At 39.4% G+C, this 27,334-nt stretch overlaps 1 protein-coding gene across 1 annotated transcript in view; it reads right to left on the reverse strand.

The window, feature by feature from the left end:
* Positions 1–22,603: 22,603 nt before the first annotated feature.
* tsnare1 (T-SNARE Domain Containing 1) overlaps positions 22,604–27,334 on the reverse strand; it is a 155,933-nt gene continuing 151,202 nt past the window's right edge. The window contains exon 12 of the mRNA XM_018665760.2: positions 22,604–23,261. The gene's annotated coding sequence lies outside the window, so the exon portion shown is untranslated. The remainder of the gene's footprint in view (positions 23,262–27,334) is intronic.

The following is a 27,334-nucleotide window of genomic DNA, read 5'->3' on the forward strand; positions in this document are numbered from 1 at the left end:
AAAACATTTACCATAGTAAATTTACCTGTAATTAATCTCTTAAAAATATTGTATTTATGATATTCAATATCAAGCAGCTAACTAGTTGGTGATTGCTAGAGTGTTGAATGTGAAGTTTAGGTTTAGAAAGAGGCTTCAGAAACATGTCCCTGCTGATTCTTTATGTGGTCTTTATTTGGTTAGCTGGTTTCTTTCTAAGAGGCTATTACTAAAATAATACTAGTAACTAAAGAAGACCTGAGAAATTAAATGTAGACTTTTTTTTGGCAACATGAGGGAAAAAAACAAGTTACAAGTCTCAAGTCACTAGAAACAACAGAGTCAAATCTTGAATCATTAACAACAAGCTTGAGTCATTAAATACAATCATTACAAGACAAGTGAGAGTCTAGTTTTAGGTAAGAGACAAGATAAAATTAGGTCTTCGTTATTACAAACAAGTCACAATCAATGTAAGGTTGGTCAAGCAGTGAGGATAAAAGCAGGGGGCCTTTAATTCTATTAAATAGTCCAAGTTCTTTATTTAACCCCTTCTCTTGTACAGCAGTCGATTAGTGCAGCATATGTACAGTGCAAATCAGCTTGGTCAAGCTGAACAAAATGAAAAAAAAAAGAAAAAATATTATATATATAAAATATCCCAGAAACAGGAGAAAGAATTAAAAGAAACAAAAAAGAAAACAACACTGCACCATGGTATGCCCCATGCCAGTTTAGGCCACTGTGGCCTGCTCATGGACTGACAAAACTCCTGGAGAAGCTCAAACTCCTGTTCATATAGTCAAGAGCTCCTCCTACTCAATAAATAAATAAATAAATAGCAGTGATTTATCCATTACCCACTAGATAATTATTATAAATTAATAGGCAGGAAGACATTTCTAAACATGTTAAAAGAGTAAACATGAGTGAATAACTTAAAATGGTGCATATCAAGGTCTGGGATATATAAGATTGTAAGTGAACTTCTGGTTCTTGTGGTATTCTTATAGTGTGTGTTTGATATGAGAAAATCAGGCAGGTGTAAAGACCTAAGAGACTTTGACAACTGGGTTGGAGGGTCTCTGAAATATCAAGGCTTCCAGTCAGCAGTGGTGAATATCTACAGGGAGGGACAAACCATAAGGATTTAAGGGATGCGCAGGATGTTAGGGGATGTACTCGAAGAAGTCTCATCTATAGTGACTCACAATTTACAGGACTAAAGGGATCACCTGCTATAGTTTTGGTGCCAGATGCCACAGAGCACCTTCAGAGTCCATGCTTTGGCAGGCTGGAGCTGTTTAAAATGTTTAACAAAAGAAAAAAACTTTAAAAAACAGAAAACAGGTCAATTCTATTTCCTTTTACCCTTCATGACCCTACTTTAATATGAAAAGTGAAAATCGACAAGTGAGTTTCAGAGTGGGGACACTTTTTGGTTGCAATGGTGACCCTTGCAAATTTTAAAACATAGGGACCAACAAAAAGCATAAATCTACCCTTTTTATATTTAGAATTTTATCATAAATATATGAGACATTTTTAACTTCCAATGAATATAGCCTTGTGGTTTAGACAATAGACTTAGTGACCACAATTTGACACAAAACTCTCCTTGTGTCACTGTACTCTATGTCAAATTGGTCTTTTTCTGAGTTGCTCTCACCTTTATCGACATTATGTACATTTGAGCTCTAACTCACTGTTGTGTGTCAGAGGCTGCTGACGGAGAACATTTACTGACGTCACAATTATAATTTTACATGTGGGAAAAGAACAAAAGAGTCCTGCAATCTTTTCCACCAATTAAGTGTGGCACGGCTTCTTGTTCCTGGTGTGGCTCTCCAAGAAGGCAATTCAAAGTTAATCAAGTGCAATGCCCTCTCATTCTTCACATCATCCTCCTGCTGTTTCTTAACGTCTCATTTCCACCAATACTCTTATTTAACAACAGAGGAGACACTACCCAACAGCACTTTGCATCCTGGGAGAAGCTAGAGCATCAGTAGACAGGGTGACAACTTGACAGAGTGTCGGGGCTCCAAAATGTGTCTATTGCCAGTTAGATAATGGGTTATTTTGGGCGTTGAGATGAATCTTCCACATCATTAAGTTGTGTGATGGGGGTTTCTGCAGAGTGGCTAGCAGGAAGGAGGCACCGGAGCTGAGATGAGGAATGTGACAAGAGCCCAAGCTGTGACATTTCAGTATAGAGTGCAAAATGTGACCGCTGACTTCACACATTAAATACTATCGACAGCATGCAAAAAATAGCTTTTTATAGGTATGCTGGGAACAGCAGGGGTTACTTTGTCACATACTGTATGTAGTGTTATGGTATTGTAACTGTGTTTTTATCTCCCTGAAGAGGGGGGAGGAGAGATATTGATGACTCCCTGTGGCTTTAATTAGAGTTTAAGAGGTTTCATTGCATATCTCTAAGGTCTCCTATTGCTTCTTAATTTGATTGTGCAGTACTGTACATAGATAATGCAGAAAGATCTTTTAAAGATTTTTTTAAGACAAGTAAACACACCAGGGTATTGCAAATATGGGTTTCTTTAAAACAGCATTGAGCATCTCCATTTAAAAACTCCTGTGCAAACAAAAGCAACATGTCACATACTACATTTGAGTTAGATTAAATTCACACACACACACTTATTCACTCACCTGTTCGGCTCATTAATGCAAATATCTAAACAACCAATCACATGGCAGCAACTGAATGCATCCTTAAGCATGTAGACATGGTCAAGACAACCTGCTGAAGTTCAAACCGAGCATCAGAACTGGGAGGAAAGGTGATTTAAGTGACTTTGAATGTAGCATTGTTGTTGGTGGCAAATGGGCTGGTTTAAGAATTTCAGAAACTGCTGATCTGCTGAGATTTTCCTGCACAACCATGTCTAGTTTTTACAGAGAATGGTCTGAAAAATAGCCAGGTGGTGAGAGAGGTGAGAGGAGAATGGCCAAACTGCTTTGAACTGATAGGAAGGCAACAGAAGCAGCAGCAGCACCATAGGACCACCACTCCTGTCAGCTAAGAACAGGAAACTGAGGCTACAATTCACATGATCACACTGAAATTGATTAGAAAAATGTTGCCTGGTCTGATGAGTCCTGATTTCTGCAGCAACATTTGGATGGAAAGGTAAGAATTTGGCATTAACAACATGAAATCATGGAGCCATCCTGCCTTGTATCCACAGTCCAGGCTGCTGCTGCTGCTGGTGTAATGGTGTGGAGGATATTTTCTTGGCACACTTTGAGCCCCTTAGTACCAACCGAGTATCATTTAAACACCACACCCTACCTGAGTAGTGTTGCTAACGATGTCCATCCCTTTATGACCATCTTCTGATGGCTGCTTCCAGCAGGATAATGCACCATGTCATAAAGCTCAAATCTCCTCAAACTGGTTTCTTGAACATGACAGTGAGTTCACTGTACTCAAATGGCCTCCACAGTCACTGGATCTGAGTCCAAGAGAGCACCTCTGGGGTGAGGTGGAACAGGAAATTAGCATCATGGATGTGCAGCCAACAAATCCAAAGCAACTGTGTGATGCTATCGTGACAATATAGACCAAAATCTCTGAGGAATGTTTTCAGCACCTTGTTGAACCTATGCCACAAAGAATTAAGGCAGTTCTGAAGGCAAATAGGGGTCCAACTTTGTACTAGCAACCTAATGAAGTGGCCAGTGAGTGTGTATATATAAGCTGTAATAACCATCACAGATAACATTACTTGCTAAACATGAGCATGTTAACAGTTACATTAGCCTTTGGGTAGTGTGGCTGTAGATTATTGGTCTTGTTTGTTTTTCACTGTTTATAACATTTGTCTTTCCTCCATTCATACAATGTTGTTGAATTTTTAACAGTCATGACAAACATTACTATGGTGTGTCAGCCCTGAAATCCCCTGAATAAAGTTAAATATCATGGACTTTTAAGCTCCATAGTGATATAATAAAAGGCAACAACATTAGTCAGATACATCTATTTTAATGAATACATGAGCACTTCACACACACACACATATGTATGCACAACCTTGAGAGGACACAAATCCCACTCTCAACTGCTCCCAGTTGTACATGTTCATTTGTCTTAACTGCCTGTAGTCAGCTACAGTTGGTTAGTCCGTAAATCAGTGTTTGTGTATTTGGATATGTGACATTTTGATGCTCTTTAGGAGGAGGTGGGTGGACAGAGAGGCGCAAAGGAATACAGCGCGAGAGGAGTCACGGAGCTCTAAGAAGCATTTATCCAGATGTCAACGATGAGGCATCTTGTCAGTGCAACTCAGACATCCCGCACCAGTTCATCCACACAAACATCTCTCTCAACGGCATGGCAACACTTCTCAGAGACCATCAAGGCCGTTGGCACTCAGGGGATTGTCAATAAGAAGCAGCCCCTCCGTTTTGAGATGGCATTTGGCGTGTCAGGTGTTTGATTAGCTAGGCTGCACTGCTGCATTCTGTCGGATGCAGCGCTGCCAGAGCAAAGGCTTCCTGTTAATGATGACTGCTCAGCTCTGTGTTACAACATGATCCCTGACAGCTGACAACCTGAACCGAGCCCTTTCTTAGTAGAGCACACACATTAATACATATATAAGCATATACCATTTCAAATCATTAAATATTGTCAACGAAGTTAAGTGCAGTAGAACGTGCATATAAATGTTAACAGTCAAGGACTTTAATATGTACAGGCTTGGATATACTAGATTATAGCATATATACTATGTGGTTCTGTCTGGTATCCCTGCAGTGTGTTAATAATTTCAGAATCCATCTGGATTGTGGCAGATGGGGTGTATCTACATGGTGTTAGCAATGATTTTTTTGATTTTGTTAGCTTTCCGCCAGAGTGTCAGAGCTGGGGAGATTTTGTTGTTGTTAGCAATACAGTTTCTTGATTAACTGCAAAGAATACAAGGTCTGGAATGCTTTTATACTGAATGTATCCTATTTATATCCATACATTATTAATTGTCCTTGTGAATCTATTTGGAGAGATACTGGATTAGATAGTGGATTTGCCAAGAAGTAATATTGCAAGTTTGGTGCTTCTTAGTCACCCTGTGATTTTTCTTTTGTTGTAACTGATGTTTAAGAGCTCTGACTGCCTGATTTGTTTCCATTGCATGCTGGGTAAACATATTACTGACAAGAAAAAGGTCAATTCGGGAGAAAGACTGGTATGAAATTAACAGTAAGGATATTCTTTGGATGAGCAGTGTTTTCATTCTCCAACTATCACCAAGTCCATAATCATATATGTGTTGCTCGTTTATTTTGGTAGAAGGCCAGATTCTTGACCTACTAGAAGAACTAGAATGGTCAGTTTTAGGGTTAATGATTGTATTAAAGTCTCTTGCAATAATATTATCTGTTGAGTTAAAGAGTAGCTAAAAATAAGTAATAAAAAAAGGACAGGCCATCATTGATGGGGCTGTGAATGATGGTCAGTGTAAATGTTGTGTGGTTAATGGATGCATAATAAATCTTCTATGTGGATCAATGGTAGATGTGTTATGGACCAAGGTAATATTTTTATATTGTTATAAATGAAATGCTATTCTGATGTGGATGAAAATTATTAAATTGTTTACATTTGCGATTTTGCATTTCTGTGTTTGTTAGCTATATTTCGTGTAAAAAGTCTATATCTGATTGTCATACATTACATGATCATGATGCTGATATGCTGAATATTGGCCCGGTAATCGGTCTATCCCTAATACACACACACACACACACACACACACATATTATATATATATATATATATATAAAATTCACTGCAAACATATAAACATTTCTAACATATTTTAACCATATAACCATGTACGTGTGATTTGTATTCAACCCCCACCTTGAAGTAATGAAATAAAGGGAAAAAAAAGTAAAATGATTATATACGTATTAGCCTATTTGTCCATTTTGACAAGATTGCATCATGGAGAGTTGTACCGCTTTGGCTGCTAGCAGTTAGTCTTTCAACAATCACTTGAATTTATTTCATACAGAAGAAAAAGTCTGAATTTGATGATTACAAGGAAAGATCTGAAGTTATGAGTTATGAGTGAGAGGAAGAGCTGTGATGTTTGTGTCAGTCTGACAATATACTTGTATTCTTTCACATTATGGATAGATTTTAAAAATATAATTTTATAGATCATTTCACAGACACACACACAGTGTAAAACAAGGCAGTGGCAGAGAACCCTGTTAGCTGAAGTCACACACAGGGTCAGTAACAGAAATCCAGGGAAACCACAAGGCAGATGAAAAGAATTCTAAATGACATACACACAGGGCAATTTTTCCCCTGATCCCTGTTAAATATGACATGAAACTGGAATGCTCCATCTTTGATGTTGTGAGTAACAGTAATATCTTTGTTTGGAACCAATTCCATTTCCTTTAAAAGTCTGACCCTGGTGCTCAGTAGCTGGGAGCTCTATCGTAATGATGTAGCCTTGTGTGGAGGAACCTGATTGAAGAAAAGACCTGGACAGCCTATTAATGCTGACCGCTGAACCACAGAGACCTTTAATGTGCTGTCGCCAACTATCTGTAAAGCTTTGTCTTGCCAGCAGTTTCTCTGGAAAGATATGGCTCTGATTTGTAAAGCAGATCGATGTGCAATGATATGGTTGAATTAAGTGGCAATCCATCATATGTTTGTACATATAGACAGGTCTCCTACAGCTGTAATTCCTGCTTTCTTTCAGTTTTATTTTGCCTCCATAGTCAGTTCTGTGATGTTGTGTTATTGTGATAACAAAGTTTGAATTTCTGCAGGTGGCACTCTTGGTCCTGCTCATGCTCACGTGGACACTTCTTTTCATGCTTATTCCAAACTCACTGGATACAAACAGTGGTTCATTTCTGCTGTTGTTTCTTTAGAAAGATATCCTTTTCTGTGCTGCCAAATTTTTACACTTTTTTTTTTCCTATGTTGAATGAAATTTTGTTTGTGCTCTTCCAGTAATTCTCACTGATGGGTGTTTGAAACACTGTGATGTTTACATAAAGTATATCTCTACTTCATAGAGTTTTCATCCCTTCAAACACAAGCATTAAGCATGTTGCTAAAGGGTTTGTGCTACTGGGAGGAAACATTGCTTAGCCAGAGAAATGTTGCCAACCAGTGTTAGGTTTTTGTAGCAGCAAATGACTTTTTGCTGTATGTTTCAGTCCTGGTCTTTATTGAATCATTACATTGTACAAAGTTATCATGTATGTAGCTATCAAATGCATATTACAGACCCTATAGGAGGTTTCTCATTGTTAGCAGAATCAGCTAGCAGAATCAGCCACAAACTTTCAAAAGTCAACTGACTCATTATTAATGTTAGTTAATGTCATATCAGCTGGGAAAATCAAAAGTTGCTTATCAGAAATTAGAAGCCTCTATCTGAGGTCAACTAGCCATAGTTCCAATGACTATATAGTTCTGAGTAGTCAGTATGCATACCATGCTACAAAGCTGACAGTTGTTTCTATTTTAGAAATGTGTTGATTCAACTGTATGGTCATTATGGATGATGTACTCTGCAGTGCTGTTGCATTGTATTGCATTATATGGACAGGTTTCTCTTATTTTTGTCCACCCCTATTATTTTGATGAGGGAAAATCACTATTATTACAGGGCTGTTGTATTAGACAGCATTAACCCCTTAACACCGATTGTCATTAGCATCATATCGTTTGCATTCAGACTGCAGCCGAGATAGCGTATGCATTCCCCCAATGCCGGTTTGTGCATTGGGGGAAACTTTTTCAAGCACTGGTTTACCGTAGGACCATTTGGAGTGTGACCTACATCTGGTTCATGGAAAGCTATATATATATATAGTTATAGTTATAGTTATAGTTACTTAGTTATAGTGTAAATAATAGTGCAAATAATTGTAAACAATTTTGTGGCTTCAATAAAAATTTACCATTGGTTACCATTAATGCCTATTGTCATACCTAAATGTATATCTATTTATGTGCTATAGACAAATTGTCACAACTGAACTAGGACGTGAACCCAAATGCACAACTCAGACTCAAAGTACGAAATAAACAAATCTTTAATAGACAAAGTAACAACAGAAAATCACTCACAAGGAGGTAAATTCACTAGGTAAAGTACAAACAAAAGATCACTCACAAAGAGGCAAAAACTATGAAAGAAACAAGGCAAGACAAGGGATCAAAAACTTGGCGTGACTGGAACTCGAGGTGCAGGCTGGCTTGGCTCTCTGAATGAACAGGACAAACTAGCAAAGGACAAAGGGAGACACAGACTCTAAATAGACACAAGGTAAGGGGGAACAGGTGGAGACAATCAGGGCGGGGCAAGCAATCAGACAGGCGGGAAACACATGAGGGGAAGAGGCAAGTCACCTGAAATGAGAGGAGAGTAAGATTTCAAAATAAAACAGGAAGTCACAAAACAACATGAAGACAGGACAACACGACAGTGAGTTAACATAATTTCTTGGACATGACACAAATTAACAGTCTCTACTTAATTTAGCATCAGCTTGAAAGCAAAAACAAATAATTATTTTTTTTTTATGCAATTGTAAATACACTCAGGCATCAAGGGGTTAATGTTAGCCATGTGAACCAAACAAACTTGCAACTGAGTGTATACGGTATACCTCACTAGTGTTTAGTGTTTCTTGTTTGTTAAGTTTCGAGTTTGGTCTCCTTTTCTGACTTTCCTAGATCAAAGGGGGTCTTTGTAAGATCTAGAAGGCAACCTTTCCTTTTGCGTACCATCAGTTCAAAAATTGTCTTGTGGCCAACAACTCTCTGGTAGATAGTATCATGCTCCCCAGAGGATTAACCCTTTCCTTTTTTTCCCTCAAACAACACCTACATGATCTATCAGATCTTTCTGATATATATTTAAGTCCACAAATGGTAAGCTTCCAAAAATAGCAAATAGTTTGTAAAATGCCCATTTTGTTTATCAGTATAATAAACATTGTGGCCTCTTGGGGGTGGTAGTGGCACTTAAGAGTTTTAGTCCTGTTACCTCAATTGTGGTATCAGAGACACCAGTGGTGTGATTGTGAAGGAACCTGTAAGGATGATAAATGTTGTTACTGTCTGGCACAGAGCGCACATGATGTACAACATTCGTTTATAGAGATTAATATCAGCCTAAAGAGGTATGTATTCCACATAAAAAAGCTAGAACAATATAATACTGTATTATGGGTTTATTCTCCTCTGTATCTCTGTTTTGCAGACGTTGGTAACTTTACATTTGTCTGTAGGAGTCAGTGAAGCGTGACAGTGTTGTTCTGACAACAGAACTCAAGCTTCTGTTTGTCCATATGATGATATAAGAGGAAGCCATTGTGTGTGTGATACAGTAATATGTTTCAGCTGTGCGGCCCATTAGGATGCCTTTAATTTCTCACTGCAGAGCTCAGTCTGATCCACGGTGCCCCTAGGAGCTATAAAATGTTGATTTATTTCCCTCTCCTACAGCTCTGCACATTGAGCCTGGAGAGGAGCTAATGATGTACTACTGCAGCTATTTAAACCACTGTTTGAAAACTGGCTTAAATATGGAGGGGAAGTAAGAAATTAGCATCAGTTTTGCCACTGTGATTTCAGCCTGCCATTCTCATCCCAGACACACTGACTTGCACTTTCTTCAGTCCTCTTTTAAAAGAGCAAAGGCGGTGCAGACAAAGAGAAAAGTCAAGTTTGGAAGGAATGTTAAACTAATTAAAAAGTAATGACTTCACTTGAAAAACATCTGAAAATTAGTTTTTACAAGCATTTCTTAACATTTATCCGTTTAAGACGGCTTTTAGCTTCAATCAAAAATAAAATAAATTTTTCCGTTGTCTAACTGAATAACATTTTCCTAAGATGAGATGTTATCTTTTTAGGCAATTTGTAAGGAAAGAAAAAAAAAAAAGATCCTCTCCATGTCCCATTACACATATTTCCAACATTTACAATTATGCTACTTTAACACACATCATCACAAGGGTTTGTTTTTTGGTTTTTTTTCCTTTATACTGGAAGAATATTCTGTCATATTTATTAGTGGATGTTTGCTGACACTTAACTGTGTGGTGAAGTGTGAAGAGAAATTATTGTCACTCAAGTTGACAGACTGAAGTCCCACAGTGTAAAATAATAGATTGATATAAAATGTGGTTCTTCAAAAAGGGACCAAAGGTATCTACTAATTCATGTATTATAAAGATTCAAACATTTATCTACACAATTTATTAATCTGGTAAACAGAATAATGTAATTATTCTATCAGGTATATTCTACACTCCCTAGTCTTTGTAAAATTTTATCCTGGGTCAAAGTGGCAGCAGGTTAAATAAGGTAGTCCAGATGTCCCTCTGCCCAGCAATGCTTTCCAGTTCCTCCTGGTGGAGGCCAGATGATATATCTAGTGACATGGATGAGCAGTGGCTCTACTCCTAGCTCCCTCCAGATGTCCAAGGTCCTTACCCTATCTAAACGGGTGTGCCCAGCCATCTTATGGGGGAATCCCATTTTAGCTGCTTATTTTCACTCTCATTCTTTTCATTCACTACCTATGCTCATGGCCATAGGTAAGGGTTGGAATATAAATCAACTGGTAAATCAAAATCAAAGGCTTTGCTTTGCATAAAAGTACAGTGCAATGTTTGCATTACTGCTGATACTGCACAAATCCACCTGTTAATGTCATGCTCCGCTTTACCCTCCCCCCTGGGCAAGACCCAAAGATACTTAAACCTTTTTACTTGAGGCACCAACTCACAATCCACCATTTCTGGCAGAGACCATGGCCTCAGACTTGGAGGTGCTGACTCTTACCAGTCGCTTCACATTCAACTGCAAACTGGCCCAGTGCATGCTGAATATCACGGTCTGTTGAAGCTAACAGAACCACCTTATCTACAAAAGAAGTGAAGCAATTCGCAGGTCCCCAAATCAGACACATTCCTCTCCCTGGTTGTGCCTTGACATCCTGTCAATGAAAATCACAAACAGGATCAGTGACAAGGGACAACCTGGCAGAGGCCCATACCAAGTGGAAACATGATTGACTTCCTGCAGAGAATATGAACACAACTCTTACTTGGGATGGCTTGTAGTAACAGCCCTATTACCCCATTCTCCCCCAGTAACCTCCACAAGAACCCCTGAGGGACATTGTCATAAGTCTTATCCAGGTCCACTTAACAGATGTAGACTGGATGAACAAAGCCCCACAGCCTCTCCAGTAATCTTGCAAGGGTAGATAGTTGGTCCATTGTTCCACGCCCAGGTTGGAATATGCATTGCTCCTCCTGGATCTGAGGTTTGACAGTCAGTCAGAACCTACTTTCCAGCACCCTGACATGAACTTTCTTAGGGAGGCTGAGCAGTGTGTTATCCCAATAATTGGAGCACACCATCTGATCCCCTTTTATAATATGGGAACCTCCACCCTGGGCTGCCAATCCACATGCACTTACCCTGACCTCCATGAAGCACTGAGGCGACATGTCAACCAAGATAGTTCGACAATGTCTAGATGCTTCTGCACTTCAGGGCGAATCTCACCCCCACCTTTCGCTTTGGAGCTGGGGAGCATTTAGAGATATGAGAGAGCTTTCCCTTGAGTCTTCACAGTTGTAGCTTAGGCCAAACTCTGATTTCCTTTCCTTAGATGTCTAATGGCTAAAACTTTGTCATGGCCAACCAAAAGTCCTTTTCCACAGCCTTCTGAAACTCCTCCCACACACAGGTTTTTGCATCCATTACCACTGCAGCCCCAGTTGCTGCCTCATAAGACCCCTGGACCAACCAGTCCTGAAAGGCCTCTGTTGTCAGCTTTGTGTTCTTCCTCAAAACTAACTAGACACCACCACCTTTTCCATTTTTCCTTTCATTGCCCACTCGGATTTGTCACGTTCCAGTCAGGGAACCAGACAAAAAGGTGGAGACCACACCAGGCATAACTTTTTAACAAAGAAATTTATTAAACAACTCAGAAAAAGGGAATCAGTAATCAGTAGTGTATTATGGATGCTTGTCTGCAAGTGAGGTGGCTGAATGTGTGTGTATGAGTGTATGGATGCGAGAACCAAGAGTCAAACCAACATAATCCACTAAACAAAGAAAACCAGGCCCCAAACACAAGTCCCCCACACAATGTGCTGGAGATCCAAGCCAGACAAACTGCAGAGAGAGACTGCCTGCACTGAGCAGAGTACTTCTGCTCAGGCCTAGTGTCCACACCCACACCTCGCCAGGTGCCAGCCATCCAGCCTGATGATCCTCAGCAGGGAGCACCAGGACTGGGAGGGATCTCCTCCATCCGTCACAGATTCCATATCACAAAGATTCCCTGGGAAGTAGGATAAGTTCCCCTGGAGGTTGGAATTAAAGATCTTGTAACTAGGGGCCTCCAGGCATCCCCAGCTCACTTTCACTACAGGTTTGGTGTTGTAACAAATTGTATCATTGCTTTATTGACCATTAACTAGACTCTTTAATCTATAAGTAAGACATGTCTGGTCTAGTTCCAGGTATCAGACATATGTCTAGCTTATTTCCTTCTATCTAATATGTCTAGATTTAGTTCCTGTTTCCAGTTAGAAAGCAGGAAGTCTGTTAAGGTTGGGGAGTTACTGCAGATGCATACTCTGATAAATTCGATATGAACTTATTAACTTAATGCAACCTTTCTTAAAAGTTATCTGTGTAAAGAAAAGTGTAGTTTTCTGTCTATTTGCTCGGGGTCAAACCTCTTGAATACACCACATTTACTTATTTCTCAATAAAATACACAAAAGAGAAGTTGATCAATCTTAGACCACAGATGTTCTGGTGTACTCATGGACCACCCTATGCTCAAACATGGCTGGTGAGTAGACTTGTAAAGATGTTAACTGGCTCCACTGAGTTCTTTAAGCCTTTGGCTAATACTCTGAGGTCCTTTGTTATCTTCGTTGCAGTTTTGAAGTCTTACCAGGGCACCCACTTCTAAGGAGAGTAGCCACAGAACAAAATCATCACCATGTATGGACAGTTTGTCTAACTGTGGACTGATATCTAAATTCTAACTCTGTAAATCTTTCTGCTTCATGCAAATCAACAATTATTGATTGTCAGCTTTTTAAAATCTTTTTGCGAGGTATGGTTCTCATCAGCAGAGTGTTGTGTTATAAGTGAAAAAACTAACCATCACCTCTGATGTGTTTTCAACCAAGGGCTTCACATACTTTTTCCAGTCTACACTGTGAATGTTTTATATTCAATATGGACAAGAACAATACAGTGATTTTATTTTTTAACATAGATTGTTTGTAACTTGTAATTGTAACTTGTGACTGATAATATTTTACAGATATGCACACACACACAGACACATATGCATAAAGACTGTCTTATTGTCATTGTGACATCTATGCACAGAGACAAATCTAAAAGTGTGCTCACTGATTGTATCTTCCTACCTGCTAGCTGGAGACAATACTGTACAATAATGAACTGCAATTAAAGAAATATTTGCACATTGCAACTCCCTCTAAAATCACCAATATACATTACATTTTTTAATCTATTGATTATCAAATGTGATACGTGAAACATGATGAGATTTAGAGGCTTGTCTTTGGCAAGGTATTTGATTTCCCCCGCTTCCAGTCTTTATGCTATGCCAGGTTAATCACATTCTGAATTCAGCAACGTAACGCAATTATAACAGCAACGCAACACAAAATACCAAGTTCTTTACTGCATTGAAATACAAGGTGCAGTCAAAAGTCTGTTTCTGTTGCAAACATATGGAGCATGAGACAGTAATGCAAAACCCTCAAATCGAGGATCATTGGATACACTTACAGAACGGGACTTCATTAAGTGTTCCACACAAGACTACAGTGGTCATATTCGGTTTCAAGTTGTGCAATTTCAAAAACTTTTTGCATTGTTATTTATTTTAGGGTTCTCAAATTTAGATAAAAAAAATCATGTGCCTTCAAAAGCTATATTTAAGTTATTCTAATTCAAATAGCTCAATCCAGATCTAAAAATTCAATTCATTCAAAAGCTCTGGTTGACCAAATGCGTTTGGTCAAATTCTTATGTTGAAATGAAAGATTTAACATTTGGACTAAACTAAATCAGATCACCCAGGACACCAGAGAAACACAGTCTAGTGTAGGAGAACCATATGATTAAATTATTTCATCCTATTCATGTGTGCAACAAGCCAACAGGAAGTCAGCTAGTTAAGCCAGCAGAAGTGTCACTGGCACCCACTCATCCACTCATTTAAATGATAATTGCACATGCCACACAAGTCAAAAAAGAAAAATGTTTTCTAGCTTATGGCTTTGCTTCATGTTGTGAGCCAACTGCACATTAGTGTTTCTGCTGGTGGCCCATAGAGTTTACATAGTTATGACATTGTGAAATTGTTAAAAATAAAATAAAATAAAAGATATCTAATTTGGGAAAGTTTTACAACTAAAAATATTCCATTACTGTAAAAGATGTGTATTACTGTTAAGTCTGTACTCTCTTCTCTAGGCAACAGCATGACCTGATTGGTTCTACATGCAGCTTTATATGATTAATATTCATGAGGTTTGAAACAGGGAGAGAAAATTACCATGGCCATTCATCCACTACTCTAAAGTTAATACTTCACTAGATTCCTGAGTATGAAAGAAAAACACCCCTTAAAGGATGAACTTATCAGTCCTTACTATAAATTAGAAGGTACAGTGGTGGAAAAAAGTTTTCAGACACCCTTAAAATTTTACACAATTTCTAATATGATCGTGAAATATTTGGGGAAAAATCTTTTTTGTGTTTCAAAAGCTGTGGCTGCATTAGACGGACACAAACAAATACAAATGATATTTTTTTGTTTATTGTTTACAAGAAAAACTAAAAAACTACTTGACAGTTTCAATATGTCAGTTCTCAACATTGTTGGTATCAAAGTCAACAAATAACAGAGAATGTGTTCAAAACTGAACAAAAAATAAATAAACCATCATATTATCAAATTAATATTTAGTCGTCCTGCCATTAGCATGCAGTAGAGCTCTAATCCTGGCTGGCATGTTCCCCACGAGCCTTTCACACTGTCGAGGGGTAATCTTGTCCCATTCTTCTTGAATTACTGCTTTAAATTCTTCTAAATTCTTTGGTTTACGCTTTGAAACAGACCTTTTAATAATCCACCACAGATTTTCAATGGGGCTCATGTCTGGGGATTGAGCTGGCCACTCTTAAGACCTGGATACAGTGCTCCTGCAGCCAAGTTCTACTGGCCCTGGATGTGTGGCAAGGGGCATTATCTTGTTGAAACATCCAGTTTTGACCTGGACAGAACAGTACACATGCAGAAGAAGATTCTGTGGTCAGATATCTCTCATACTCAGTGAATCCTAAACACAACTATTTGAAAAGGTGTTGAGATGCTCTTACAACTTGTAAGAACATTTCAAAAATAAAATGTCTCTTTTTTTTTCTTGGTAGTATTATGTTTGTCATAATAATGTCTCAGGTAAAGCCAGTTATAATGGCGAGATAAAATAAGTGACACCTTTGGGATAACCTTAGGTCAACATGTGAAGCAGTTAAGCATTAGTATACTGAATGAGAAAAGACTCGTAGCGATGCCAGGGAATAAGCCCAGCTATTAAGGGGGAAAAGGCTAGTCAAGATGAAGGGGTTGTAGGTCACAAACACAGGGAAAATGCTCCCTAGTGCAGAGGAAAATTTATTTGATGGAGAAGTGAATTCCCTGATTCTTAGAAAGCCATAGAAGGCTAATGAAAATACACTGACGAGAAGTGAATCAACATAGGGTGAAAATATCTCTAAGATCAGATATCAAGTTATGAAGGGAGTGTGATGGGGTTTCAAGGCCAGTGGTTTGTCAGTAACTGGCATCTACTCTGTATGAGATTTCCCCTCTTGCAGTTGTTTGCCATTTGGAGCTATCATTGGCATAGAATAACTGTACATACAACAACAAAGCAGTGACAATATTACAAAAAAAGGATGCTCCTCTTGATGTTCTATTGTACCTTTTCTGATACACATCATTAGGTTAGCTGTTACACATATTTTCATCACCACCAGCTGTCACGTGCTTGGTTATTTCAGCATCGCTGAAATATCATCCATATCATCGCCTGTATCCTGTCTTTATTTTTAGAGTCAATGTCTTGATGCCAGCCAAAATCCCATGCCCTTCCCTCTTCTCAAGGAGCTAACTCATTAGACAGGAAACCATTAGGAAACTAGCTAGATTTAGCCAAGAAAAGTTTAGCACCTTCCACTTCAAAATCAAATGTTTTCTCTTGGTTCACCCTTGCAATGTTTTGTGTTTCAATTAATATTCCTCTAAAACCTGTCCAAATTGATACTGTATGGCCTTCCATCTGATACTGTATTGATATTTCAAGCCTCAGCACATTCATGGCTTGCTTACGGTGATTCAATTCTGTTAGATGTTTTCATCCCTCTTTTCCCAGTTTTTTTTTACCAACCCAGCAATAAAATTGCTACTAAAAGGAATCTCAAAATGCTTCCCTTCTGTGCCTGATAATAGAAACCCCATCACACTCCCTTCATAACTTTTATGCTTTGCTTTCTAAGAATCAGGGAATTCACTTCTCCATCAAATTAATTTTCCTCTGCACTAGGCAGCATTTTCCCTGCGTTTGTGACCTACAACCCCTTCATCTTGACTAGCCTTTTCCCCTTAATAGCTGGGCTTATTCCCCAGCATCGCTACAAGCCTTTTCTCATTCAGTATACTAATGCTTAACTGCTTCACGTTGACCTAATTTTCTCTTCATTCCTGTTTTCATCCAATCACACCCTGACATGCTTGTCTTGATCACTTGTAAGCTGTCAAAGTTTTAAAATGTTTTCTGTCTCTGTTATCATTTCAGCATTGTGACGTCAAGTAACCCACCTCCACCCCCTTCACCACCTCATCCACAGATGCCTGGCCATCTTTAATCTCCCCCTGATCAGAGGTTTCCCTCTCATGAGGATGTCCCAACCTCAGGCTCCATCCCTCATCACTACCTCCAGTGTCTAGGCTCTGGGGAGAAGTTTCCTGCATACTGGAAGCACCAGTTACATTTGATTGGCTTCCCACGGTGATCTACTCGGCGACTAAGCACCAACGTCTATTTCTCTTGTGCATAATGAATTTTATTCTACTTCAGATTGTCTCATTCTCTTTTGTTCTTCCTATAAGTCTCTCTTGATTGAACTGCAGGACACAAGAAACCCATCCATTACCTATACCACTTATCCTTAAGGGTCACAGGGGGCAGGCGCCAATCCCAGCTGACACTGGGGGAAAGGCAGGGTGCACCCTGGACAGGTCGCCCATCTATCAGAGGGCTGACATATGGAGACAAACAACCATTCACACTAGCATTCACACCCAGAGAGAACCTACGCAGGCACAAGGAGAACAGCCTCGTACCTTCTTGCTGCAAGGTGACAGTGTTAACCACTGCACCACCGTGCTGCCCCATACAAGAAATCTCCTATGTGAAATGGCTGTTCAAATTATTATTCAAGCAGAGTATTGTGTATGTCATGAAACATATCTGGAGGGGATCTTCAGTGTTTTACAGGAAGAGAGAAGGATTTTGATGGTGGACGGTAACGTTCAGTGATACCTGCTGACCAACTGAGAAAGAATTAGAAAGCAAGTGGTAAGAGAGGAAATAGTTTTCAAAGACTCCAGTAATGTCTCGGGAATATATAGCAGTGAGGATATCGAATATTGTCTCTGTTTCCCTGGGGGAAGATGAATTTGGACACTTATGTGAAGTCTGACTGTTAGTTTGATCTAAAACATACAGTCAACGTATCTTTGTGAAAGCAGCCCTTGATCTTAATGTGGCAGGTGGGAGGATGGGAACAAAAAAAATTTAAATAAATAAGTTGCCCGACAACGCCACCTGGGGAATTTCACCCCAGAAAATAGATAAATAACTGATAGGTCACGCCAGGTTCGAAAATCACCACGAGGCAAGAGATGGTTAGGAAGGGACTGGACAAATCAAATTTATTTAACAAATGACAAAAAACTTCTATATATAAATGTATAAAATTCGATAGAGCGTCAGCAGTATATTAAAAAAAAAGATACACTTGGCCCAAAGGGGGAGGGGGAGAACTGCACTGGACAGGGCTGAGGCTGACCACAGCGGCCCCCAACGAAACCAAAATCGGGGGAAGAGGAGAAACTAAACTTAACCACCCGTGCACCATACACTCACACACTAAATCGTGAAGAACCCACCACCAGGAATTGGGTCACCGCCGTGGGCCCGCAGGACCTGTCCACAAAGAGAAGGAGGATTAAAACTGGGCTCGGTGATCAGCACAGCTGACGCTCACACACCAACATACACACACATACAGACACCTGCACACATACACACACACAAAACCAATATGTGAAAATAAAAAAAAAAAAAACAAAAGGAGCAAAACTGAATCAAATCACCAAACTAACATTAAACAAAAAAAGGAAATAAAGAAAAAAACTAATAGGAAAAGAATCTAAAAGTAATCCGCAAATGGCCAAATGGAGCTGCATGCGGTAACAGGGGGAGCCAGGACAGCAGCGCCCCTTCAAACAAAGTGGCGGAGGACGCGACTAAGCTCGGCTTTTACTGACGCCGCCTCGCGCCGAACCATCCACAGCTGCAGCCGAACAACACACACGGAGACACCCACGCGAAAGCGGGCTTCCAGCTTCCACTGTGTGCTGACGAGGAAACGTGCACCTCAATGGCAAGCACGGCTACAGACGCTTGCGCCGCCACCAACCTTGACTCTGCCACGCCAGGCCACAGCCACCACGGGGACGGGCGGAACCGGAACAAAGAGGGGAAGACGGCGCGCAAGGCGCACACTATATATGTGGGCGTGGCGCCATTCTGGCAATCAGTGCACCAGAAAACTAGTGCAGCGCTCTACTTTGGAGGGTGGAGTAAACAGTGCTCCGGCTACATCAAGTTAGGGTGGGATTATTCTCACCTGTTATGTGATAGTGATGCCAACTGATCTATCTCCATCACCAAACTGCGTCCACTGATAAAGATTATGAAATGTCACTGATACCTCTGTAAGACGAGCCTGTAAGCTAACTTTAAATTAAGATTGCCTCATCCAACACAAAAAAACATACATTAGAATTATCTAACTCTCTAGCCAGGAGCCTTCCACTGACACATATATTATGAATCAGATTGAGAACATGCAATACAGCAAAAATCCATTATAAAGAAAAAAAAACATGTGGATTATAATTAAAGACACCTCTTTCTACAGTCGAGGGCTTCTCTTTATCAAGACTTTCTTATGAAAACACCAGTGTAGCCCAGTAATGATGCTGGAGACAAGCCTGTCCCCTGTTGTAATACATTCTTCCTCTGAGTCTTTCCCCTGATGCAAACCTTTGTTAACATTCCAGACATTGACCAGAGGTGATAACTGCTCCACCTGCTATTGAAATTCACCTCAGCCCACATTTCCTGGGAGATTTATCCTCTGGTTCATGTTGTATTTACAGAGACAGCAGGCCATCAGACAGTAAAATGCTGTAAGCAATCAAGACCACGTTAAGTTTGTCCAACAATCTGCACAGAATTAAATCTAAATACATAGCCTCAAGCTAGGGAAAATCTGACTGATTGCTTTTTCAAATGTTTGAACAGCTTTTTAAAGTGCTATTTTTCCATTATTATTGCTAGATATTCAATGAATTGAAAAAAGAAAAAAGGGCATATAGCCTTATAAAGAAACATTTCTCTGGCCTTTCTCAACAATAACAGACACAAAAAAGAATGAATTTGCCAATCTTATGTTATTACATTATGTCTGAGACAAAGGGACAACTATAATCTTTCCCTTTTTTCATGTCTTTGTTTCTTCCTTGTCTATTAAAAACTCAAAAATGAAAAGCTCCGGCACCAGTGAGTCTTTGTGATTTGAGGAAAATTTTACTGAAGTGTGTTAATACTGTCAGAGCTCAATAATTCCAAAACATCAAAAAAAAAGAGATCAGCAATGATGGACAAACTTTAGAGAAAAGCTAACATTTTCAGCTCCACTGGTTAGAAGTAAAAGATGATGGATTGTGGGATTTGACCCTGCAGCTGCACAGCATCACATCATACCCTCTGTGCTGCCTTAGGAGACAACACACAGCAACATAATTACCCCTCTTACAGATCAAATTAAGCCTTTTACTATCTCTAAATAAGACTGCTTGCTAGAAATGTGAAGCAATGAAGACAAGAGAAAAACTGTCTGCTGTGTGATTAACCTATGCTCCAGGCCACCAAAAACCTGTAATATATGGGTCACATGCTCCCTACTTTGGTGTTAATGTGCATGCATATATGTAGATGTGATAATGTTCCATTAGGAATATTTTAACGTGTAGCCATTGTCATGAGTTCTACTTTTGTTTCCACTGTTCTTATCCCACTGGGGGAAAGTTCCTGAATATACATTTTTTCTTTTGCAGTATCATTACCCCTGCAATGGTTAACACAGATGATGCCATCCTGTCAGGTATTATTTCACTTTTGGAAGGTTTTAAGGAAAAGAGTCAAATGTTGAGAGATGCAGTTCAAACAGATGTTGGGAAAACTTATTTTTCAGGGCATAAGACCAAAATTGAGGCAAAGTTTTTCAGCAACATACTATAAGTATAGGGCAGCACAGTGGTGCAGTACTTAGCACTGTTGCCTCACAGCAGTCCTAAGACATGCACTAGGTTAATTAGTGACTCTAAATTGCCCATAATAAGTGTGTGAGTGTGAAAGGTTGTTTGTCTATATATGTTGGGCCGACATTGCTGACAGTTAAGACATTGTTAGCAGATAAAGGATTTCTAGCTCTGTTAGGCCAGTTTCAGAATTCTTTTTGACTGAAATTTTGTGAGTTGAATTGATGATTTGAGTAGATGCCCATTAGCAGACATAGTTTGAGGGTTAAAACAGTACAGAGATGCATCTTTCTTTTAGTTTGGCGAAGGAAATACATGATGGAAACAAGATGTGTCTTGTATCTTGTGTCCTTAATCATGGTTTATTTTTTCTGATAATAATAAAACCAATTCAAACCATGAAGAAGGTCATTATACACAAGCTCAAAGGGAGCAGTCTCACGTTGTCTTTGTATGAGTTCCATTTTAAAAGTAACCACACACCCCACAAAGGGTCTTTGTGACAAATGAAGAACTGCATCTAAACTGTGAGGGTGGACTTGACAGAGGGGTTTAGCAACAGTTTTGCCATAGACAACTACAGCACTGGGTATGAATTATAGCTTAGTGTAGGATTTAACCCATTGATAGCAACACCACAACACTATACAGATGTAATGTCTATGATCAGGCTGTAGTGTGATTTAATAATGTTTCCCAGAGTAACTGCTTACACCATTTTATTTCCTTCATGATATGAATCATGATGGGTTGGCCCTGTCTCATAACGGAATAGAAGCCTTACACTGTTCAATCATATGCTAACTTTTTTTTTTTTTTTTTTTCCACTGTGATAAAGAGTGACATTTTTGGGTGATATGAAGGTTTACAGTGGAGATGGCTTTGCTGATATTGTCTCTTAATCTCCACCTGCAGAAAACACACGCAGTCCAGGCTGACCAATCACAGTTCTTGTGGTCTCCACATGATATTTCTATAGCAGCTCCAACATAGCATCACATTTTTGAGGAGCCATGGCATAGTTCAGGCTTCATGTGTAGGTTCTCTGCTACACAGTACCCCCTTAATGCTCAGCTATAAATCTGCCTGCTGATCTCCTAGTTTCCATTACTTATATACTGTCACTCTAATATAATGCTAGCACTGGCCTTGACTATGTTTCCTTCCTTGCATAAGGCATGATCCAAATGTATTAATATGAATAATCTAGTATTTAATGACTGAAAGGGACAACCCACATCCATATGGCTCTTAAGGCAAACACATGTCAGACCTCTCTCCATAGTGGGCTCACAAAAATGAAACTGATTCAATCTTATCATCTGACTTGAGCTTTGACAACTACTGAGCATATTTCTAAAAATGTTGGACTGCTCTTTAAAGTTTCTAATAGGCTGTTGACCCATAGGACCATTACCTGAGGTCATGGTGAAAATAAATAATGTTGACTATTAGTTTGAAACAAGAAACACACAGCAGTCTCCTGTGTTAAAGTCTATTCTTCCATCACCGCATCCATCCACTCCGACCTCCTCCCTAGGCAGACAATGTCACCTGACTTTGTTTCTGTCATAATTACTACAGCCACTAGGGCTTTTGTGACTTGAACATAAATATATGTCTTTTTGAGGCATTTGCTGAACTGATGATGTCTCACTTGACTGCTTGATCTCACTTATCAATAAAATGTAACTGTGTGGTGATATGCTGCTTGCACCACCAACTTCTAGGGTTGTTTTTATGGAAGGATAGTCTCATATATATAAACACACAAAGAAAAAACAAGTCTAGTAATATTCCCTACCATTATGATCGAACACAAATACAGCCAGACAATCACATTGCTGTTGAACTTAGACTTTTATTTTGGAAGATATATTTGGTCAAACAATATTTAACAATATCAAGAAACGCTACAATATAATACTGATTAAATTACACTACAAGCTGATAAATATGAAGTTCATCTCAGTAAAAATACATAAAGGAAATACATAAAGGAATACAGTACAGCAGTGAAGACAGTAAAGCTCAAGCTGCCTTGTCTCACCCTGAAGCCTCTGCTTTATCTTCATCTGGTTTTCTGATAAAACACCAAAGCAGGAGCTGCTGTTGTGTGATATAGAACAGTAGCGCATCACATCCAAGGCAGGGAACACCCCAGCTTGTGCCTCTGGTGTAATGACTCAATTCAAATTTGTGCCTTCAGCACTGATGATAACATTTGCATCACAGAAAACAGCCATGGCATTAAAAAAGAAAATAAAAAATGAGCACAATGATGATTACATGAGAGGCTTAGACTGGGGCTACCTCGGAACAAATTGGTATGCTGAGAAAGGCCTCCATCCCCAGACTGAAGCACATGTAAACAAAGCCAGAGATGATGGAGTAGAGATGTTGTTGCAGGGCAGCTCCCTCCTACTGGAAACCAGCTGCTCAGGTCAGGGATCAGACTGGGCAGGAGCACTGAGGTGACACTGTAATGACAGCAGCTACCTGGAAAACACAAGCAGAGCAGACAACAGACATCAATCACTCAGCAGACACTACTGCCTCATGCTCAGGGATCGTGCTGTCAGCCTTCTCAAAGCACGAGGACAATGCAGATCCCTGCCTCGGACGTTTTATTCCCTTTCCGTTGTAAATTATTAATTGGTGAGAAACCAATTTGTTCTTTTTATTCTAAAAGTGTCACAGGTTGTGGGAAGTAATTTATGATTGGTGGTCAACGGCAGAGTTTTAATTAAGTCCAGGCCAGAGTTCACAGTGCTGGAGATGGAAGTGGTTCATTAATCACCAACTAGCAGACTGGCCTGGTACATGAGAGGCCAAAGCGCATCACTTTTATATGAATTACAGTTAATAGTTGGCTAACAGGAAACATGTAAGTGAATTAAGCCCTGCAAGGAGAGATGATTCTGAGGATCATGTTAGCATTTGATGAACAGAAATAAGTTCACTTCTGATCAAAATATGGATTTTGAATACATTCAGGTGCTTTCCAATCTGCATATTAATCAACAAACAGAAATGTGCTGATATCTTCTTTCAAATCAAAGGTTAACGCTGGCATCAGTTTATTGATCCAAGCTATCTCACAATGAAAGGAAACTTTAAAAAGATGAAAAATTCAAATTGGTTCTATTTGAAAATTTTTGTCAGTTTTCAAGTTGAGGGATTACTGGATGGAGTCAGTCAGTTTCAGTGTTCACAGGGCCAACATCTCTACTAGAATTCATGTCAGTAAGGTTTAAGAGGTTAAATAGTCCCCAGGTCTTTGTTAGCTGGAGTACTAACGTGGAGCCTGCAGTCACTCAGTGAGACACTATTTAGATATTCATCATTAAGCAGCTACAGATCTACTGTACCATACAATCAACCTAAAACTTTGTGTGATACTTCTTACAGGCTGTCTTCTCATTTCTTTTCCCTCTCCAGCCTATAACCTCCAGTCAGACACTTCAAGATAATCATCGAATGAGCTGCCTGCAGCAACGTCTCATCTTTTATCACTGCTGCTGAAGGTTGTAACTGAGAGGCTGCCCTAACATACACACACATGCAAACACACGCACACACACACATGCACGCACACACACACACACACACACACACACTCACAGAATTAAACAGTGACAGTAAAGACAGGGGCACCAAAGAGAGACACTCAGTCGATTCCTGTTAGAGCAACAAATTTAATTTCTTTTTATATAATCTGTTTTTTCTGCAGCAGTTATTTTCATCTTTATTGAATTTTATTTAAATACTTTGGCAATACTTGTAAAGATTAAACTGAATAGAACCAAGTGAGGAGAAAAGGTAAATGTGTGTTTCCTTAAGGTTTTTGATGGACTTAAGGGCTTCTAAACCCAGAGTGAAAACAAAAAGATTAAATTGTATTTGGTGAGCAGAGCCAGAAAGTTCATCCATCCATCCATCCATCCATCCATTATCTGTACCGCTTATCCGTTAAGGGTTCTGGGGGTCAGCTGTCATTGGATTGCCAGTCCATCACAGGGCCAGAGAGTTCACATTGTGGATAATTTCACAAATTTATTCCAAAATTGTGAACAATTGGAACAATGTGAATATCAAGCTAGACAAACCTAACCTCGAACAGAAATATGCATCTAATGATACGAGACAAATCAACCGACAAGTAGATCATATTTTTAAAGTTCTCTCAAATGTCAGACGTGCCTTTCATTCACTACGTCACCAACGATCACTGACAGAGATGGATAGGGAAATTTAGAGAAAGAAAACACACCGTCAGAGTGAGAGGGAATCACTGAGAGTGATGCAGGAAAGGCAAGCATCAGGAGGAGAGAATGGAGCTAGAGGGAGAGAATAGAGAAAGCTGTGGGGAAAGGAAGAGTGATGAGAGGACGATGAAGTTTGACAGGAGAATGAACACGACTACACCGCAGTGCCCGTCCATGAAAAGACCAGAGGCGTACGTCAGATTGGTAATTTTGTGCCCATCTGCACAATGTTCCAATCCTGACCAAATGGAAGGATGCCAGTTTACGGAGAGAGGAGGTGGGTTGAGCAGATTTTATGTCAAGGTGTGTGTGTTTGTGGGTCTAGAGGTTGTGTGTAGAGAGAGATTGACAGAGAGACAGAGACATGTAAAGATACTTCTTTGTAGAGATCAGAGTCCATGGGGTGTGTCTGCTTGGCTCACACAGTCACAGAGCTTTGCCAGTCACAACCACATCAAAGCTCTGCAGGCCTGCCACCACCAAGAGCGCTCCCCTCTGCCTCCGGAAGACACAACACACACACACACACACACACACACACACACACACATCTACTCAACTACTATCATTCCCCAGTCCATAATGCTCCTGTCAACCGCTACTTGCTCTTTGTCTTTACCTTGTTTTGGACATCGTTTCTTTTCATTGTTTTCTTTTTAACTTGTTGTCTTTTTACTACAATAGCATCAAGCTCTCCTTAGATATACCTGCAGACAGACATTCTAAAGGAGTTAGTAGTTGGAAGTATTTTGCTGATGAACTAGAAGTTATGTTGTGAACAATAATAAGTGTACAATGTCACGAGATGATGTTGCTCTTGCTCTTTATTTATTGTCTGTTTTTAGTTTTTTTTTTTTGTTTGTTTGTTTGTTTCTCTTACAACAATCATTCGAAAATGTTTTCATTGCAACATTCAAGTCACAGTGATAACGTACCGCTATGTCAGAATTACAAAATTACTAATTATTTTTTCAAGGACACTTGCATGTTGAATCAGGACATTGTGCTGTAAGATGGATGGATGGAAGATGGATTTTTATTGACAGTTTTCATTTTCTGTTTCAAGTAAGTCTGAGTAATGTCAGGATATGCTTACAACCTGTCTGATTGGGTGATTACTTGCATTTTTTGCCCTGCCTCACTTCTTTTAGAAAGTCACCACATTACCTGATCTCAGCAATCACATCACTGAATACAGTGACAGTGGCCAAACCTACAAACCTAAAGCCTTTGTCTTTTGGGTACTAGCATTAGTGACATAGACTTAAGATGTAACTTATGATTATTTTTTACTGAATTGATTTATGAACAAAACTATCTTTTAAAGATTGCCAAGTACATTTTTCTAACTTTCCCTTATCTTTTGATGAATTATAATGAGCACCTGCCAGCTACAGGTGTGTGACATCCCATGAATCTACACACACATTACATTACATTACATTACATTAGCATGACTTTCACTGGTTACTTACTGAGAGAAAATTTAGTGACTGACTAATTTTAGTTGTATAAAGCTCTTAAAAATGTCAGTGTCTGTGTCTGCTCATTCTAAATGTCAGTATAGCTGATCTCACATCTGCTGTAATTAACCTGCATTTTTCTCATTTTGCCCAACAGTTAGTGATCATAAAATTATGACTTCATCTCCAGCCCAGTAGCCTCGTAATGGCCGCTGGTTAAGGTAGTATTTATGAGTTGAGATCAAATGGCAAAGCATTGGTGAGCAGGAATATGGAGAATTTCTTTTCTGTAATCAACAGACAATGATGATGATATGGTGAAAATAAAAATAGTGTTGCATTATGTTTATTGTACATTCAGTGCAACTCCTTAGCGGTCATATGACTAGCACACAACAAATGAAAGCAGACCACATCTTGGGCAGCAAAGCCGCTGTGTTCATAGGACAACACACTACATATAGAGGTTCATATAAAGGAGCTTTGAGAAGTGGAGTGACATCATCATTCAACACTGCCCCTCTTTTATTGAGTTCAAATGAGTTCTTCAGACTTAAAGTCAGCTTCACCAAACAAACAGCAAAAAGTTCTATACTAAACAACAATGTTGTCTATATCTGAGAGAAGTAGTTACAGTGGTTTATCCACAATGGTAAAAGATTTAGAGGTTTCAGTTCTAGATCAATACAGACTGATTGGGTAGGTTGGTGCTGTCCTCACCCATTTCCAAAACAGTGTCCAGATGCAGGAACCTAATAGGTTGTATCAATCACAGCCAAAAGTGGTTCAATGGCACCACCATTGATTGTCAGTCGGCAGCTGGATGAATGGCATCTCTGTA

This window comes from Lates calcarifer, linkage group LG15 (genome assembly GCF_001640805.2).
Source record: "Lates calcarifer isolate ASB-BC8 linkage group LG15, TLL_Latcal_v3, whole genome shotgun sequence".
Lineage (NCBI taxonomy): Eukaryota > Metazoa > Chordata > Actinopteri > Centropomidae > Lates > Lates calcarifer.